The sequence below is a fragment of the Panthera leo genome, chromosome D3 (genome assembly GCF_018350215.1).
Source record: "Panthera leo isolate Ple1 chromosome D3, P.leo_Ple1_pat1.1, whole genome shotgun sequence".
In the NCBI taxonomy this organism is placed as follows: domain Eukaryota; kingdom Metazoa; phylum Chordata; class Mammalia; order Carnivora; family Felidae; genus Panthera; species Panthera leo.
In genome coordinates, this window is record NC_056690.1 from 51,745,124 (window position 1) to 51,765,415 (window position 20,292).

Sequence of the window (20,292 nt, forward strand, 5' to 3'; positions counted from 1 at the left end):
ATCTTAGTTTTATCTCTCTGAAAGTACCTGTCCCTTCCAATTTTCAGTGACGGCTTTCTCTGTGTCTTCAGTTCCCTGACAGGTCCAGGAAAAGTTGTCAATTTTTCAGTTTTCCAGCTTTTACTTATAGTGAGAACATGAGTGGCCACTACCTGTTTACATGTTAGAGCTAAAACCAGAAGTCCCTGGTAATATTTTTAATTACTTTTCACACTGTAAATCCTATGCATTTGTAATTACATCTTTCTCTTAAACAACTTCCTGTAGCACCATAGTCCTATAATAAAAGGCAGTGCATTTTCACTATGTAATTTATATCATAAATTACTGTCTCATAGGTTAGATTTAATCTCCTATGCTTGCTGCTTCTGGTAACGTCTAAAGTACTGGTCCAGAACTTTTTTCATAAACTTAGATCAACAGGTAGAGTTAAGAGAAACTATTATACATCATCTATTTTGCCATGTAGTATACAACCAATACAGAACATAAGAAATTTTTTTAAATTATTTTTTTAAGTTTATTTATTTATTTTGAGAGGAGGGAGGGGCAGAGAGAGAGGGAGAGAGAGAGAATCCAAAGCAAGCTCCATGCTCAGCACAGAGCCCCACTTGGGGCTCTATGTCACAACCCCAAGATCATGACATGAACCGAAAACAAGAATTGGACATTTAACAAATTGAGCCACTTTTCCCCTCTCATCTCTGTTGTTCATAGAATTGTTTTCCTTCATTATTTCCAAATTCAGTTATTTGATTTACTTATGCTTCTGTCTCCCAGTATTTCCTTATAAAATGATAACATCATGCATACATTATTCTTAAATATCCTATAATGACAAATATATTTAAAAAGGAGAAACTGAGGAACGATAAGGTTATCTAAAAATAGAAAAGTCAGGGGCGGGGTGCCTGGGTGGCTCAGTCAGTTGAGCATCTGACTTTTGCTCAGGTCATGATCTTGTGGTCTGTGAGTTCAAGCCCCACGTCCGGCTCTGTGCTGACAGCTGAGAACCTGGAGCCTGCTTCAGATTCTGTGTCTCCCTCTCTCTCTGCCCCTCCCCCACTCTCTGTCTGTCTGTCTCTCTCTCTCTCTGTGTCAAAAATAAACATTAATAAAAATTAAAAGAAAAAAAAGAAAAGAAAGTCAGGGCACCTGGGTGGCTCAGTCAGTTACGGGGCCGACTTTGGCTCAGGTGCTGATCTAACAGCTCCTGGGGTTCAGCCCTCAGTGGGGCTCTGTGCTGACAGCTCAGAGCCTGGAGCCTGCTTTGGATTCTGTGTCTCCTTCTCTCTCTCTCCCCCTACCCAGCTCATGCTCTGACTCTCTCTGTCTCTCAAAAATAAACATTAAAAAAATATAAAAGTGGAAAGATAATTATAAATCTTGTACAAAATATTACATTTAAATGAGAATTTTTCTATTTCTTGAAATATTAATAATATATACATATACATACACATATATACACATATAACTATTGTTAGATGCAGTATTTTCTCATGTTTCACTCTTTGGTCTTCTCATTTAGTACCTTCTCCTGACATGACATCACCATTATTACAGCTTTGAATACCATTTAGGGGTTGTTATCCAAAGAATATAAGCTAAGAATATAGTCTGATATAATCTAAGTACCAGATATTATAAAAGCCTAATTGACATATCTATGTGATACTTCATAAGCATGTTTAGCTCAAAATGTTAAAACCTGAATTTATGATTCTCTAACCAAGGGAAGAAATAGAAAACTGTGTAAAAACAACACAAAAAAGAAAGAAAGAGACTGAGATATACAGGGAGAGAGAAAAAGAAAAGGAAGGAGAGAAGGAAGGAAAGAAAGGAGAGAGGAGGGAGGGAGGAAGGAAGAAAACAAGAAAGAAAGAAAATATTCTAATACCTTAGATAGTGGCAGTATTCACCCAACTGCACAAGGCAGAAATCTGTAAGTTCCTCTTCCATCCTTTCTCTCAAACTTCCATATCTGACCAGCCACCATGTTTTACAGATTTGACTTCTACATAAATTTCAGCTTCATTCCACCTTCATTATGTCTGCCCTACAACAAGCTTCCATCATATCTTGTCTGGAGAATCTTCAGTGGTAGCCCATTGTTCTTTACCTGAATCCAAACCTTTTAATTTAGACATGAAGAACCAGAAGAATCTAAATATTATCAACTTTGTGCCACTCGTATTATACATTTTTCTCCTTTGTTTTCTTCTTTCTGATCAAATTGCCCTTGTCTTTTCCTCAATGACTATGCTAGTTTCTTCTTTGTATCCTTCTTAGAAGGCATTCCTTCTTCCAGAATATTCTTCCTCTTTTTTTTAAGTTAATTAAGACTAAATATTTACAGCTTACCTAAAACAACTCTTTCTCAAAAACTTTGTACTGAAATTTTCATCTTGATCTGCCCCTTGTCTCATATACCAGCATAACAACCTATTATTATTATTCACCACAATTCCTTTAAATATTTGATGATGTGGTTATTTTATAACTATACTCCCTATTAATATTCCTTTCCAATAGAGCAGGGATTATATATTTCTTTTTCTTTGGCTTAATATTAGTAAATAGCATAGTCTTGACTCATGGTGGGTGCTCTATTAATATTTGTTAAACAAATAATAGTGATTTTACTAAAAAACAAAATAAAAACATAGTTTGTAATTTGTTTTTCCACAATTTCCAACACATATCAAAATGTCGTATGTTCTAGCCAAGATCCTAGTAATTAAATACAGAAAGATGAAACTTTAAGTTATTTAGGATGGCTATACAGGGTTTCCAATATGCCAGTAGTAATAAATAAAGTAAGTTGCATTTATATGTAGAGTCATTGTAACCATCATTAAAAAGCATATTAAGATTTACTTATGTTTACACAGGAGCACATATGCTGAGGAAAACAACTTTATTATAAATATATAATATATATTATTTATACTTTTTGTAACTCAGTGCTTCATATTTTATATAATACAATATAACATATGCATACACTATAACATAAATAAACATAAAAGTTAAATAAACTACATACATTAATATGTTATGTTAATATTACATATTTAATATATTATATTGTAATTGTATCTAAATATGCATCACAATTTATATTATACTATATTCTAATGCAGTTAATAATATACTTTATTAATATATTATGTAATATATTACATAGATGTGAAATATATAACATATATATTATATATGTTGTTAAATATGTTATATATGTTATATATATATGTTAAATATGTCTTATATATGTTAAATATATAAGTTGTTATATAAACATATACACTTAGTAGAACATATATGGTGGATTGAGAATATATTACACACATTTAACATATGTTCACATTTCCATTAGAGAGGACTTATCCTAATTTTTTTAACATTTCCTTAAGAATTTTAACAAATTCCTGCTTTTCTCTAGTTTTCTTATTTCCATGTGGAAGTTTTAAAAATACCTGATTTTTAAAAGATAATTATTAAAATCATTTTATGACATCTACAGGAAATTTTAATTTGACAAGAAAGAGCAAGCCTATTAAGTCCTCGTTTTAAGAACATAATGTTTTCAAATATTATTGAATCATTTAATGCCCTTTTTAATCTTTAGAGTGACAAATTTACATATATAAGACATACCTGGACATTTAGGTGATACCACTCTCAGAAATAATGCTTCTAAGTTTTTAAGTCTCCAAGAATAAAATAACATTCTGAAGAATCACCACTAGAGATCATCAAGGATTTTATCTTTTGAGTTTTTAAATTAAGCTCCAATTTAACCTTCATAAATGCTTGATTTCAGTCCTTGGTTTCTGAATTCATTTTTCCCTGGGAAATGAAATGCCATTGAACTGTCACTCAAACAGAAAACCTGATCTTTTGGTTCCTTCTTACCGAAAGCAGAAGAGGTTAAATAATATCATATGTACTCATGTTTTCCTTTGGATATCATTTAGTCTTCTTCCTTCAGTCATCTCTGTGAAATCCTTAAATTACTATTGCTTATTTTTCATTCCCTTATTTTGAATACAAATTCTAAATAAATAACTTGATTTTTTAAAGTTATTTTTTGAGATCTTTTGGTAAATTTCTATGAGATGAGAAAAAGAAAACCTACATGAGCAAAAAGTGGCATTCACTAATTTTAAATAAATGAGGAAAATCTAATTTGAATTAGTTATACACAAATCTAAGCCATAGCTTTCTTTCAAAATATATGGCTTAATTCATATTAACTGCAATTAGTTACAAATAATTTATTAACAAAGTTCCAAGTAAAGATACCATTCAGCCTGCTTTGATAAATGAGTATTTAAAAGTATCAATCTTAATTCAAATAAAAGGAGATTGATAAAATGATTTTAACAATTACTGGAAATTAATTTGCTTTCTTAAGCAGTCTAATTACTTTTCTTCATAAGTTATCAGTTTTGTGTTTTTTGTTTAAATAAACACAATATTAGATTAAAGATGCCAATTCTTGGCTACTCTTCCCACTGAGGAATTCTCTTTGCAGGAAATGCTAGGGAGAACTCAGAAAAAAAGTGGGAAAAATGCTACTGGAAACAGTAGGAAACAGAATCCTTGTTATAAAGCTTCAAAATGCTTAGCAAATTGTGTCCTGGAGATATATGGAAAGCAGACCTTGTAAGCAATGGATACAATTTTCAAAATATTGAAGATGTTGCTTATAGTAAAATGGGAGAAGAGGGAGATAAATTAAAGGAAGATCTGCTAAACAAAACTGAACCAGAACCTGATGATTTGGAAAATTCTTAGCCTATCCAGATGACAGAAAAACACTAAAATTAAGAGATTTCTTTGGAAAGTAGGTCATAGAGAAAGCTGAGGGTATGGTGGTTTCGATGCCTTAACATATCAGAAAGATCAATAGATTATTCAGTCACACAAAATCAAACCAGAGTCATTCAGTCAAATCAGAGGCTCTCTAGACAGTTTAAGGATATTGCCTATCACCCATCTCAGTAGAAGCCAAAAGTAGGGAAGGGATTATTTCAAAAAGATCTGTGGAAGAGCCATGTTCCAATGAAATGATCCCCTGAAAAACCCACACAAAATCCACCATTTCTTGAGAATTTCATATCAGCAGAAATGGAAAGGAAAGGGACAAAAAGAATATGAGAATATAACAGGAAAGAAGGCTGCTGACCCCCATGTTTCTACAGACAGAAGTCAGTGTGAAAAACTACTCAGATACAAACATGTACCCAGTTTCATGAAAACAGAATCATGCCTCCTGGGAGCGTAAAACCAAAAGCTCAGAGGATTGAACACAGAAACAAGAGGGTGGAATGAGAGCCAGGAGGACTCTTCCCACCCCTGGAAACTTACCCTGGTTGAATTTCAGAATGGCTCTGGACCAGTGCTTTCGTTTTCTTCACATTTCTCCCAGTTTTGAACTCAAATGTCTATTGTTACCTAATGCTTGTCTCACCACTGTATGTTGGGAATGTTGTGAGCAGATAATTTATTTCATTATCTTCACAGAACTACAGGTAGTGAAGAGTTGTGATGGGCACCTCATCACACCTCATCTACACCTCATTTGTGTTACTGAGATGCTGAGCTTTGGGACCCGTGAGCTGATGAAATTTACATGTCATTTGGGAATTTTGAATTGGTGGGATTAGGATGAAATTTTAGACTTTGAGTTAATGCTCTAATGAGACTTCTTAGGACCTAGGGAGGAATGAATGTATACCTTGCATTTGAGAGGGATTGTGGGGCCTAGGAACAGGTAGAATTTTGGCCCATAACCAGCTGCTGTGCTCATGAGTACACTGTATTCCATGGCAAAGGGGACTTTGCACATGTACTTAAGATTATAGTATTAGTTTCCTAAAGCTGGGATGACAAATTATAATAAACTTAGTAATTTAAAACAATAAAAATTTAATCCCTCATACTTCTACAGGCTAGAAGTCTGAAGTCAAAGTTTTGTCAGGAACATGCTGCCTCTGATGGCTCTTAGAGAACCCTTTCTTGTCTCTTCCTAGGTTCTGGTGGTTGCGGGCAATCTTTGGTATTCTTTGCCTTGTAGCTATATTCATCCAGTCTCTGCCTTGGTTATCACAAGACCTTCTCCTTTCTGTGTCTGTCTGCATCTGTGTCTCCTCCACTCTTTTCCACCAGTCATATTGGAATTAGAGCCCACTTTAATTCAGTATACCTTCATCTTAACTTTACTAATCATGTCTGCAAAAGACCTGTTTTCAAATACAGTAACTTTCTGAAGTTCTGGGTGGACATGAAATTTGGAGGAATACCATTCAATTTAGTTACTAATTGGTTGACCTTAAACTAGAAAGGTTACCCTGGATTATCTGGGTGGGCCCAATGTAGTCACATAACTCATAAAAGTAGAGCTTACCCCCAGCTGAGAACAGAAGACCAAGACAGAGAGATTTAGAAGAAGGAAAAGTTGGAGATTCCAACTGCCTTTGCTAGCTTAGGGACACATAGAAGGCATAAGAAGGAAATGTATTCTTCCAAAACGCTGGAATGATGTTGGAAATGGATTATTCCCTAGAGCCTCCAGATAAGAATCCATGCCAACTGACGCCTTGATTTTGACTTTGTAAGACCTTAAGCATCATTCTAATCAAGACTGCCTGTATGACATACAGAACATTGAGATAATAAGTGCATGTGATTACACTGCTAAATTTGTGAGATTTGGTATGGCAGCAACAGAAAAAGAATACAGTCTTCTTCACAGAATTACTATTTTTTAAATAAGCAATATAGTAAAGACAGCAACACATACTGTGTTAGTCTTCTCATTGAGAAACTCGCAGAGGAATGCTCATAGCTGAGGCTTCCTGAATTCTTGACTTTAAAAAATCCCAAGGAAAGTAATAAGTTGTTTAGGTCACTAAATTTGGGGATAGTTTGTTATGCAGTAATAGATAATCGAAACAAACTCTATTTTCAGATAACTAATAATTATCTGAGGATACGGTTATGATCTGTACTATACTTTTATATAACATAAGCTGTCCAAGTCTGTCTTGCTGTTTCTCAGAAGTCTAGGTTATTTGAGGTTACTAAAGTTAGCTTCCACTTCCATAAATATCTTTATCTAATACATGTTAGGAGAGAATCCTTCATAATTTTGGCATTTTTGCAAATCTCCTGAATAAAAGATACCAAAAGAATAACTGTATTAACAGGCAGCTTTAGAAGTTAAAGGTAGTATCTCCCTAAGATAGAGACAGTGGGAACATTTTGAGCCATGAGACCTTACTCCTCTCTCTCTAGAAACATTTGCTTACTTTCTAAGGTAAAAAGTACAAAGAAACTTCCTCCTTTTATCTGGAGGAGATCTGGTTAACACTGGATTTCTCTGAAGAGGAGGAGGGATAGAAGTGTTAGCTGCCCTATATAAACTCTCAGTCTTCTATGTTCAAGGTTCCTCTCCTGTGCTACATACAACCTACTGCAGATGCAGGGCAATATCTGGCTCTCATCATGTTGCCCCATGGGGCTTGAGGCTTGAGGAATCCACACTAAGGTATTGTTCTAACTACTGCCTTTTGCCATGAGCAATAAACTGCCTGTCTGTCTGATCCAGGAAGCTTCGTGTCATCTGTCAGAAAATATATATGAAACTGTGCAGGCTAACTTGTTAGCTTGCAGGAAGAGTAACATCTTATACCTTTCACAGTTTTGACTTAATGCCAACATAACTCAGACTACCATCAGTGACTAAGTGTATTTTTAGCCGCACTACCATCATCCATTCTGACCCCATGAAATCCATTTTCCTCACAATTGAGTAGCTTAAAAAAAACAAAAATTTCAACATCTTGTTTAACATTTTAATAATGGACGCCATAATTCCAAACTGTATTTTGAGTCACCACCTCTACCTGCCTGTCAAAGATCATCTTAAGGTATACTTCTCCCCATCCTCCATGCAGATCATCACATGGGTGCTTTTTCAGTTCTTAGTGTACAGAATGCCTATGCCCCCTAGCCAAGACCAAGTCCTTTCATCAGCTGATATTACTTTGAATTACCTCCTCCTCCTCTCCCTTTTTAACTTATTTGATTTTAATCACCAAAATTTCTTAAATTCTCATCATTATTTATGGTCTCCCTCACTTCTTCAGGGAAGCATTACTAATCCTTAAAAAAGTATACAGACTCTCATTATTTGTTCTCACCACTCTATATCTTTTCCAGAACTTACCATGGATATGTTTACATTTCATTCTGTGATTATTTGGTCCCTGTCTCTCTACACTTGACACTATCAAAGCGAGCACACTCTTTGTTTTTATGACTATTTTACTCTTATTTCTACCACAAACATGACACATATTAATTGTTTTATGTAAGTCTGTCAAGTGAATGAATAAATTCATGAATGGCAACTCTCCCCTAATAATATCAATTGGAACTTCTATTTATGTCTATAATCAAGTAGGTGAAAAATATAAAATACAAAACTGATGTAACATATTAACATAAGAGAAAGGTACAGGGGCCCTGGGTGGCTCAGTAGGTTGAGCATCTGACTTGGACTTCAGCTCAGGTCATGATCTCACAGCTCATGAGTTGGAGCCCCCCGTCAGGCTGTGTGCTGACAGCTCAGAAGCTGGAGCCTGCTTCAGATTCTATGTCTCCCTCTCTCTCCACCCCTCCCCCACTCACACTCTGTCTCTCTTTCTCTCTCTCTCTCAAAAATAAACATTTTAAAAAAGAGAAAGTTACAACAACATATTTACCTTATCACCATACTTTTTTTTTATTATGTTAGGTAAAGAGACCAGGAAACACCAAAGAAAAATATCATTGAAATATGCCTTGACATCCTACCTCTCTACTCTATCAGAACCTCCAGAATGGCCTCCTCTACCAATCAATGTCAACAAACAAACATACAAATAATAACAAAACAGCAAAGATCACAGGCAAAAGTATCAGAAGACCTTCATCCAAATTCTTTCCTGTAAGCTGTGTGATCTTCAAGTCTCTTCCTCTTTATGCCTCTATTTTCTCATTTATAGTGTGGGTATTAATTCCCTTATAAATCTATAGTAAGAATTAGTTATATATTATATACTAATGCCAAACACAATGTATTGTGCATACTAGGTACTCAACAACATCTTGTATGTATGAAGTGAGAGTTATATGGTATGCAGAGTAATTTGTTCTACCAGAGTTAACTTAACTCTACCACAGTTAAGTAAAGAAGTTGCCCCTAATAGAAGTTGACAGGATTAATAAGGGACAAAAATGTTCCCTCAGTCATGCAGGCCATCTCTCCAGAATACTGGACACCGGGGTCCTACTTCTCTTACCAATATGCTACCTGCCCCAGTTTCTTGACCTCTAAAGTAGAAATCAATGACTGACCTAATACATTCTTCTAAGTTCAACTCTACTGTGTGGAACTTGATTATCTCTTCTATCTCATGAGAAATTTACTTTCAAGCAGAGACCTCGAAGTATTATTTTTAAAAGATAACATTTAAATAATATATGACATTTTTATGATATCACATTCTTATAGAGGTCTTTTGCATTGTAGCTATCTTTTTGAAAACCTACAACTTTTGGATTAGGCTGGGGCTTTTGAGTTATCTGAGAACTGTGTACAATCAGAATTGACAGAATATAGATACATTAAGTGAAGACATGTTATAATCCAATTTAGTTTCTTATGATTCAATTCTGTAAGATTTACGTCACGGTTGCCTGAATGAAGAATCTCTACCATGATATTTTTATTTCTTCATTTATTTATTCCCTTCATTTTCTGCTATTGTTGTATGTCTTGTCAGTGTGTAATTATCTTATTTGAATATAGTTTATAAAAATGTACGTGGATGCCATGCACACACACACATAACTTAGGAACACAACATGAAATGAACTTAAAAGAAGACAGATGCCTTAAAAATATTTTTTTAATGTTTATTTATTTTTGAAGGAGAGAGAGACGGAGAGTGAGCAGGGGAGGGGCAGAGAGAGAGGGAGACACAGAATCTGAAGCAGGCTCCAGGCTCTGGGCTGTCAGCCCAGAGCCCAATGCGGGGCTTGAACTAACAGGCTGTGAGATCATGACCTGAGCTGAAGTCAGATGCCCAACAAACTGAGCCACCCAGGTGCCCCTTAATATTTTCTAAAGGTAGTAGAAAATATCAAGAGCAAATGAATTTATATCTTTATAATTTTTATGAATAATATAATTTCCTAATATTATTGGATATCATATTCACTTATTTAGTTCCATAATCTGAATCATTGAGAATGGAATTTCAGAAAGTATTAACAGACAAAGAAAAATCTTCAACAGGTTGCAGAATATCTCCTTGTCAATCTATGCTTTCTATTTAATTCTATAAAAACTGAGGCCAGTTAATAGAAAATGCTTTAACCTACTCTTAGATAATATTTTTCATATCTTTGCATAGTTTTAAAATAAAAAAATACCATACTACCATTCTTCATATTTATATTTAAAATGTTGTCTGAAGTTTTCTAAAGAAAATATTTATCAATATCAATATAATAAAAAATTTGAAACTTCGGATAGAATGAAAAGATTCAGAAAATACTTAATTAGCTAGCAACAATATACATACTTCTCTTCACCGTTCACCTACATGCCTTTTCTTTGTCTATACATAAAGAAATTTAAAATAAAATGGACAGCTCAAAATTTGTGTGTATTGTAATGGATGATGGTAAGACATTAAGATTGAGAAAATAAGTACAACTAAATCAAGGACATTTGAGTCATATGTTTAGAAACTAATACCTAGCACTCTTTTGTTATTTTACTTTTGAGAGAAAGAGAACAAATGAGCAAGCATGAGCGGGGGAGGGGCAGAGAGACATGGAGACAGAGAACCCCAAGCAGGCTCCATGATGTCAATGCAGAGTACAATGTGGGGCTTGAACTCACCAACCATGAGATCTTGACTTGAGCCCACTCAAGAGTCCCATGCTTAACTGATTGAGTCACCTATATGCTTCAAGCTCGTATTCTACTTCTATCCACTCCTCTTTGCTTACTCTTGAAATAATGAATGTCTGCAGAATTCTGTCCATGGTTTTTATCTATTTCAGCTTCCACCACTCTCTGCTGGTGTTCACATGCACTCAATGACCTCTTCCCACATGTTGAGGATATGTAAATCTTCCTAACTCAGTCGTGCCTTGAGCTTGAGCTGTTCCTCTCTAAAGGCCTATTGGAAATCACTCTATAAAACATCTCATGGATACCTCAAAGTCATTACATCAAACAGTATTATCATTGGGTCTCTCCTTCTTCAATAGTTATCTTCCTTTTTTGTGCACTCATTTTTATGAATAGCATCATCTTTCGACCATTTGATCAATCTAAAGAGCGGAAAGTTTTATTGAATTGTGCCTCTCCTTTACTCTCTGCATAACCAGTTTTTCTTTAACGTTTGACAGACTGGCAATTCTGTATCAATTATCCCATTCAGTAATTCATTTAATAAATATGTACTAATCACATACTAAATTTTAGGTACTGTTCTGCATTCTGTAGTTCTAGCATCATGAGTTTATATTTTCATGGAGGCAAAGAGGCCATAAATGAATAAGTGATATAATTAAATATATAATATGTTAGAAGATTCTTTTTCATAGTATATTATTGAGTGTTTTGCAAAATCGAGCTTGAAAAGAGCAACCATGACATTTTCTGCAAAGTGGATGGTACTGTGAGAGCAAATAATCGGGAGATTGATATACTTTTTTGGGAATCCAGAAGATGTGCCTAAAAAAGTGATGAAAGAATCCAGAATGATGAACTGGATTTGAAGACATTTCTAGATGAATATAAGTTAAATCATTTAAGAAGGGAGAAATAAGCAACTTATCCTATTTATCACTCAATTTATTCATCTTTATAATGGGCATATAACAATAACTCTAAAGTTGTTAGGATAAAATGAATTAAAGCATATTAAGTGCATGAAAAATGTGTTGTATGTGTAATCATTAGTTGCTGTCAATTTAATATCAATATTATTATTTTTATTATTATTAACCATATAGTATGTGAAAGCCATCATGCAGGGTATCATGAAAAAGTGTGTGTGTGTGTGTGTGTGTGTGTGTGTGCATGCACGCACGCTCACGTGCAATTTCAGTAGTTGTTCTGCAAGTTGAATAGATTTACACATTTTTTAATGCTTCTTTGAGTCAGTCACAAAGGAAATTTAATTGCACAAGTGGAACACCCTAATTTTTCGTCAAAACCACAAAACCTAAAAGTAGGACAAGAACAGATAATTTCTAAAAAAATGATTTTTAAAATTCTAAGCTGACATTTCTAAGATTTCAAATGAAATTTCTCTCTCTCTGTCACACACACACACACACACACACACACACACACACACACGCTTTTTTTCTATCTGGTTTTACTTACAATTTTGCTTCTGAAATAAGATGTTAGCCTAAGGCTTTCTTTTTTAAATAATAGTTATGTTCCTGGCCTGTCCATCCACTGGTCTGCCTGTCTATTGTATTAAAGGCCTGGATGAATTTATTTATAGCCATAATCTTTTCTTTGGGTAATAGCTAAAGCTAATGGTTTATCATCTGTACAACCCCGACAGTCTATCTTCCCTGATTCCTTAGGGTAGCTATCCCCTCCACCTCATCACTCTGTTGGATCTCTGAACAGACATCATCCTTAAAATCCCATTTGTACCATTTGGATCAGGTCAGGAAGAGTAATAGCTCTAATCTTCTTGGAGTGATATTATTAATCTTGAGCAGGTGAGCTCCAAGGTACTTTCTCTAACCTACACATTTAGAAAGCAGAAGCTTTAGGGCTGTAATGAATAAAGCTAAAATGGAAGCCTGCAGCATAAGGGGAAATGATTGTAAGATTAAGCTGTCCTTTAGGTTTGTACTTAAAACTTGTTTACTCTGTTAAATCAAGAGCTTTGAAAAAACTAAAGACAAGTATTAAATGGCTTCCCATGTGAAGTCACTCAGAATAGTATTCCATTATTAATGTTCTTTTTGAGTGGAGACTATACGAAAAATCATAGAACAGTTTAAGTAGTTTTTTTATTCTAAGATAATTACAATGGCTTTGAGAGGCATTTGTTTTTAAACTGTTTATAAACCTGTTTCTATAACTGACCAATAACCAAACACATTTACAAGCCAAAATAAACTCTTTTATTTTCCCTCTCTCCCCTTCTATTCAAAACCTCATGTTTGCTGATCTAAAAAAATCCATTCTCCTGCATATAGCACAAAGGGGTGTGTCCGCTCTCTGTTATACACACCTGGCTCTCACATTTTTACTCATTAGTACCTTAGATTTTTTTTCTTTGCAGTGTGTGTATTAAATATTCTCTCTTCACATTTCAGTTTTTATTTTTCAAATCCTATTTCCACCCTTGCTAAAAAGTATTTATGTTTCACTCACCTTGCAGTGAGTCATAAAAGGATATGATCCTGAAGCAGGTTCAGGTAAATAGGATGTAGTTGAAATGTTTAAAAGTTTCAACATGCTTTTTTTTTTGACTGGGTTTGTATATGTTTAAAAGTAACCGGAAATTGTTTTACCTTGCTTTTATTTTTTTATTGAAATGGCTCAAAATTATTTTACACTATATTTGTATAGTGTTCCCATGATTCATTAATCCTACTCTCAGTTTTCCATATTTTATTAGCCATCATTGTTCCATGTATTTTGTAAACTGTAAATACAAACTTCTTTTGTTAGGCATACCTATCATGGATAGTATTAAGAAATGATAGAAGAATCTAATATATGTCACCTAATATTAGCTACAATGACCATGAGCTATTTAATTATTTCCTCTGTACCTTAGCTTTCTCTAGTATTAAAATATTAACACTGTATATATTTTTTGGATTGCTGACACACAATGTTTCATTAATTTTAGATATATAGCATAGCTAACATATATCTTTTAGGAAACAATACAACAATACAACACATTATGTTACAGTGTCACAAGCATTATTTTCTTTTCTTTGTTTCTTTGTTTCTTTGTTTCTTTGTTTCTTTCTTTCTTTCTTTCTTTCTTCCTCTCTCATTCTCTTTCTTTCTTTCTTTCTTTCTTTCTTTCTTTCTTTCAGAGAGAGAAAGAGAGCACAAACGGGGAGGAGCAGAGGGAGAGGGAGAGAGAGAATCTTAGAGAATCTTAAGCAGGCTCCATGCCCAGCACAGGGCCCACCTGGGGGCTCAATCTTATCTCTATGAGATCATGACCTGGGCCATAATCAAGAGTCAGAAGCTTAACCCACTGAGCCACCCAGGTGCCCCCAGGCATTGCTTTTAAAGCTCACATTAATCCTCCTGTCAACTCTATCAGCACCATTTTACCTATGAGGAGACTAAGACACAGAAAAATTAAATAATTTTCCAAATTATAAATATATTAAGTTGTGGAACCAATATTCAAACCCAGACATGACTGGGTCAAGTCTTAAGTGTTTTAGTATAACATAATTCTGGTTTTGCTCCATCACTTAAGGTTTGACAGAGATGAAAGAATTCACAAAACGGTGATTAGAACATTAAAAGGGTCTTTATAGTATGACTACTATAATCCTGGTCATAATTATTCTAATATTCTTACCTAACCAATAGTTTTGTCATACCTACTCTGTGTCAGGCATTATACCAGGCATTTTTCACTAGTATTATTATTACTATTGGTATCACTAGCTTCATTTTGTAGAGAAAAATATGAAAGTCCTGATCATTTAAACTTGCTCTAATACAAAACACAGATGGCAGATCTAGAAAAGGGATTTTTATTAAAAGAATGCGTGTTTAAAAGTTCAGGGCTGGATTCATCCAATAACTTTATCAATGACTTTGAATGAAGCTAGCTAGTTTTAATTATTTTATAAATATGACAACACAATTTATATATCCTCAAAGCAGAAAAGTAGCATGATTAAAACAAAGGAACTATAGGAAGACTATAAAAAAAATAGACAATTTTTTCTAGAAAAATTAAGCCATAGAGATTATAATAAAAGAAACTGGTCAGAATGACTGTTTTTTAAAATATATATATTTTAAAATTTTTTAAAAGAATACATATTTTTAAAAATATATGATATGTCCAATTACTACCTGTGCTGCAGCAAAGAACCTAAAATTATCCAAAGAAAGGAGAAAACACAGGATAAAATAAAGCATCATTTATACCTCAAACTGTAAATATGATGAATTATATAAATAACTTCTAATATTAAATATACTTTCCTTTCTTGGGGTTACCAAAGTTGTTCATAATGTTTTATATTTGTTTTATAAATTGCATAGAGAATTTCCTCTAAAACGTATTCAGTAGAACAAAAGACCAAGAAAATCAAGGCAGTAAAGGGAGAATAAAATATGGAAATATTTTCTAGTAAAATTAAAAGTTATTACAATACCCTATTAAGACAGTACAGTTTTGCATACAGATAGTAAATCAACTAATGAAACTAAAACATAAAAAAAAGAGGGACATATAAATGTACAAAAATGGCATCTGAGTTCTGTTGGAAGTGTATGGCTTAACTGATATTACTAGGAAAAGTATTTACTTATATGGACAATTTTATTTATTTTACAGTGTAAAATATATTTCTAGTGGATCACAGAAGAGTGAAAAATATTTTTATAAATTTAGAAAAGATTTAATGAGAATATGTTATTTTAGAGAGATAATTTTCTTTAAAGATATTAAGAAAATATATTTAAGAAAATGTTGATAAATTGAATTATATTAAAAAAAAGATGAAATATTTATCAAAAGACACTAAGAATAAAATATAAGTCACGATAAGGATTTTTGCAGAAGCATTTGTTATCTTATATTTCTTCATCTAGTTGGTACATTAGTGTTTGCTTTGTTCTTCTTACATATCTTATACTACAAACAAAATATATAAGGCATACCAAAATTGATTTTCATATATTAGAAATCTCTGATGTTAACTAATGTGTTCCATCAATATAAATAGTTATTTCTCTATTTTTTCAGTGAGATATATTTTCATGATTCCACTCTGGAAAATTTCCCAAAGAATCACAGGTTCTTACTATTCTGTATAAAAATGATGGCTTTTCTGTTTGGACTACTTAACAATGATCCCATGTATCTTTTGGATAAATAATAACAGTCTAAAAGAGCATAACTTTAAATTAATCCCAATAATAATTTATATTTAGGATGACTAGTTCAAAACATATTTCTAATATATTCTTTTTGGATCAATAAAGTAAAACATCAAACATTTAAAATTAAATACAACTAACAAATACATGTCAGAAAAGAAAATTTTCATAACTTGTCAAATATAAGCAATTTATTATCTCTTTCATTATCCATTGCTTTTTGTTATTTTTAAATTATATAAAATTTCTTCCAGTCTTTATGTTTATTCATATTATTCCGAAGTATTTAGTCTTCTGTATTTTAAGGCTCTAAATCATGACATATTATCATATTAGCATATAAAAGTTTACATTGGCAATATATACTTTTTTTGGAAATTACTTTGTTAAAACATATTATTATTTTAGAAAAATTGGTTCCACATTTGAAGTCAAATATTTTCTCTCTCTTTATTTATTGTGTTATGAAGATTCTTTGATCTTCAATGTTCTCATTTGTTAAATGGGATTATGTATCCCCCTATCGAATTTTTCAAAATGATCTAGTGTAATATGCCATGGAAAAGGACAAACTGATGGTCTGTGTACCAACAATTTCAGGAGACAATAACATGAACATGCTTCAACCTTCTTATGGGTAAAATCTGTATATAGCAGGGCTTGTCTCATGCTTCAATAATAGTTTATTATTTTACTTAAATAACTGTTTCAAAGGAAAATGGCATGATTAGTTAGAAAATTTTAGTGACAACTGTTTGTCAAACAAGCTCAAATTTTTCTGGATTGCTGGGTTGGTCAAGCTCAAATCGATAAATTTGAGCTCAAATTCACTAAACCCTTTGAAAATGGAAGACATTGCTTGAGAGTATAGCATAGGTACTGTTTTGAATCTAACATAGAACATGTGATTCTGTCTTCTTAGGTCAAGATCTTATGTATTTTGTGCATGTGTATTCAGCAAGAACTACAGCTGAGTAAAATTAAGAAAGAAATCCTAAGGTTATCCAGTAGAATGTCATTGACTTAGAGTAATTGTTCTTCATTGTAAGTGTCAATATGTAGTGTGCTTTGGGGGACTATCAAGGCTCTGTGGTTATAGCCACAAGATCAAGAAATTCATACTGCTCTAAACAGTTTTATCATTAGAGTTGTAAAAGGAAATGATAAAACAGACCATATTACCTAGGAGTTAAAAATCTCATTTAAGACATTTTGTCACAAGGTTAAAAAAAAAAAAATCAATGTAAGTAGTAATATCTATCAGCATAAGAGTAATTATATGTTAAATATATATTTTGCACATTTAGATAATTTTTATTCTTGCATTATTGGGAAAATGATTGTATGCTTTCAATAAGAGAAATGAAATAAGTCCTTAATAAATGGGATATAATTCTAGATTAAGTATACTTTTTAAAGGCAGTTTCACCACATTGATTCTAATGTGATTACAAAGGATTATCAAATGGCTCCCCATGATGCTGGTGAGAGTATAACATGAGTATTTTCATTCACTTCTGACAGAAGCATGAAAGACTGTAAAAAACTTTGTAAATATTCATTATCTAATTTGGATTTATTTCAAAATCAATTAGAAATTCATAAATATAATTTATTCCTAAAGATCTTAATATAATATTAATAAGGAAAAAAAATAACCTAAATGTCTACATGTGAGGGAAAGGTTATACCAATTTTTTGCACAGATGTTAGAATATTATGTATCAATCAAAATGTCTTCATATTATGAAGAAGAAGGTAGGAATAATAATATTGGGTTTACTGCATAAGCTTAACTATAAAATGCATGTACACAATATCTGGAAATAAATTTAAAATCATTTCCAAAAAAGCTGCCATTGTATATAGAACATGTGCACTATTCTTCTTACACTTATTGATTCTCTAAGTTTACTACAATAAACAAAGGTCTGCAATCAGAAAAAAAAAAAAGAAAGAAAAAAAATAACTTCAACAAAAATCCCCTATACCTTTCTTCCTTGCCCATATTATGTTATAGAGCCTATGTGCAAAGTCAGGAATAATCCTTTATTCCTATCCTTCCTTGAAACCCCATATCTAACCCAATAGTAAATTACAGTCTCTATCTTAACACTATACTTATAATAAAACTACTCACTCCATCTCCATTGCCATTTTGTAGTCTAATCTACCTTTTTCTCAAGGCAGTATGCTCCTTTGCCTCCCTGCTTTGAGTTTATTCACACCTAATCTTTTCTCTACACAGAAGTTAGAACTATATAATAATATTGATAGAATAATGACACTTCCTTGATTAAAACTCTATAATTCCTTCTTTAAAAATCAAAACTTTTTATTGTGGTCTGGAAGATCCTACAGAATGTGAATCAAGCCTACTTTTCTTATCACTGTATCATTACAATCTTCCTGTCACGTACTACTGTTTGGTCCTGCCAGCCTTCTTTATATCCCTACTATGTTATCCCCTTTCCCACTGCAATACCACGTATCCTCTCTACCAAGAAATTCCAACTCCTGACTCGCTTTGGGGGACAGCCAGGAGAATTCATCTGTCAGATAGCCAATCACAGATAATCAAATTTATATTGGCCCTGAAATTTATCTCTGAGTTTCCACCAAAGCTCATGCTTCCCACAAACTGCTTCTGGTCAAGAGATGGACATGGCAAGGATATCAAGGCAGGCTCCTCCCTAGGAGGCGTGGTAATCCTCTGATGGCTGACTTTGGTTCTAGGACTCCACTTGGCCTTGCCAAAGTTTTCTTAGGCTGCAAGGAGAGTAGAACAATTTCACTTTCAATCTTCCCTTCCTCTTCCTTTGACTCAGGATCATACTTGTAACGCACTCCTACAGCTCTTTCAGACTTGTCCAGACATGTCCCAATTTCTCATAGATTTTCCCTAAGAACATCTCTTTTTAATTTAATTTTAATTTTAGTTTTTTAGAGACAGAGAGAGAGCAAGCATGAGTGGGGAAGAAGGGCAGAGAGAGAGAGAGAGAGAGAGAGGGGGAGAGAGAGGAAGAATTTTAAGCAGGCTCCACCCTCAGCATGGAGCCCAATGCAAGGCTGGATTCCACGACCCTGGGATCATGGCCTGAGCTGAAACCAAGGGTTGGACACAACCCACTGAGCAACCCAGGTGCCCCTCCCTAAGAAAATCCTTAAAAATTTAAGATCATTAGGGCATCGCTTCTCAGAGAATCTGGACACAGTGATTCTCTCCTTCATGTCTTAATTTCTTTTCAGACAAAAGCTACCTAATATATAACAACACTGGTTACTCTGTGTCTATTTTGTTTTGTTGGTTCAATTATTGTTATTATTTTAAACAGCACCTTTCAAAATACAAAATTGTCATGTTTAATGTTTATTTTTCTATTGTATTTCCCACCACTACAATTTCAGCTCTGTAAGACCTGGAATATTTTTATCTCATTCACCAATATATCCTTTTAGTATCTGAGACACATTTAAGCACTCTCAATAAGTATTTGTTAAACTAATTTATTCCTAGCCTGTAACTAATCTCTAACCCAGTCTATAAAATGGACTAAGTGAAAAAAAAAGAAAAGGAAGGAAAAGGAAAGGAAAGGAAAGGAAAGGAAAAGAAAAGAAAAAAAAGAAAAGAAAAGAAAAGAAAAGGACTAAATGTAATCAAAGATTACGTAGCAGTTGACTAGATCAACAAAATATCCCTATCGATTCTGCCATATTCTCAACTTGCTTTTATCAACACAGAATGGATCTCATGACACTGATCCGTAGAAATGTGTGTGAATGCTTTGGCAGTTTCTAAGCCACCTCTACAAGCTAGTTATGTCTTTGAAACTAAAAGGGAAAATTAAAAATGGGGCTTCTCTCAGTCTTCAATTTTCTAGCCTACCTGGAACATTTCACACTAATTACCACCACCACTTTCTCCTCTAGACAAGTGCCTCTCTTATCCTCATTGACTTCACACTCTTCACGTATTCAGATTTACAAACCTACTCCATTACTGGCTCTATTTCATCTTCTTAATTGGTGCATGTATCATAGTAAAACTTAGGTTTAGGTATTACTGATGAGGGATAGAAGTAGAAAAA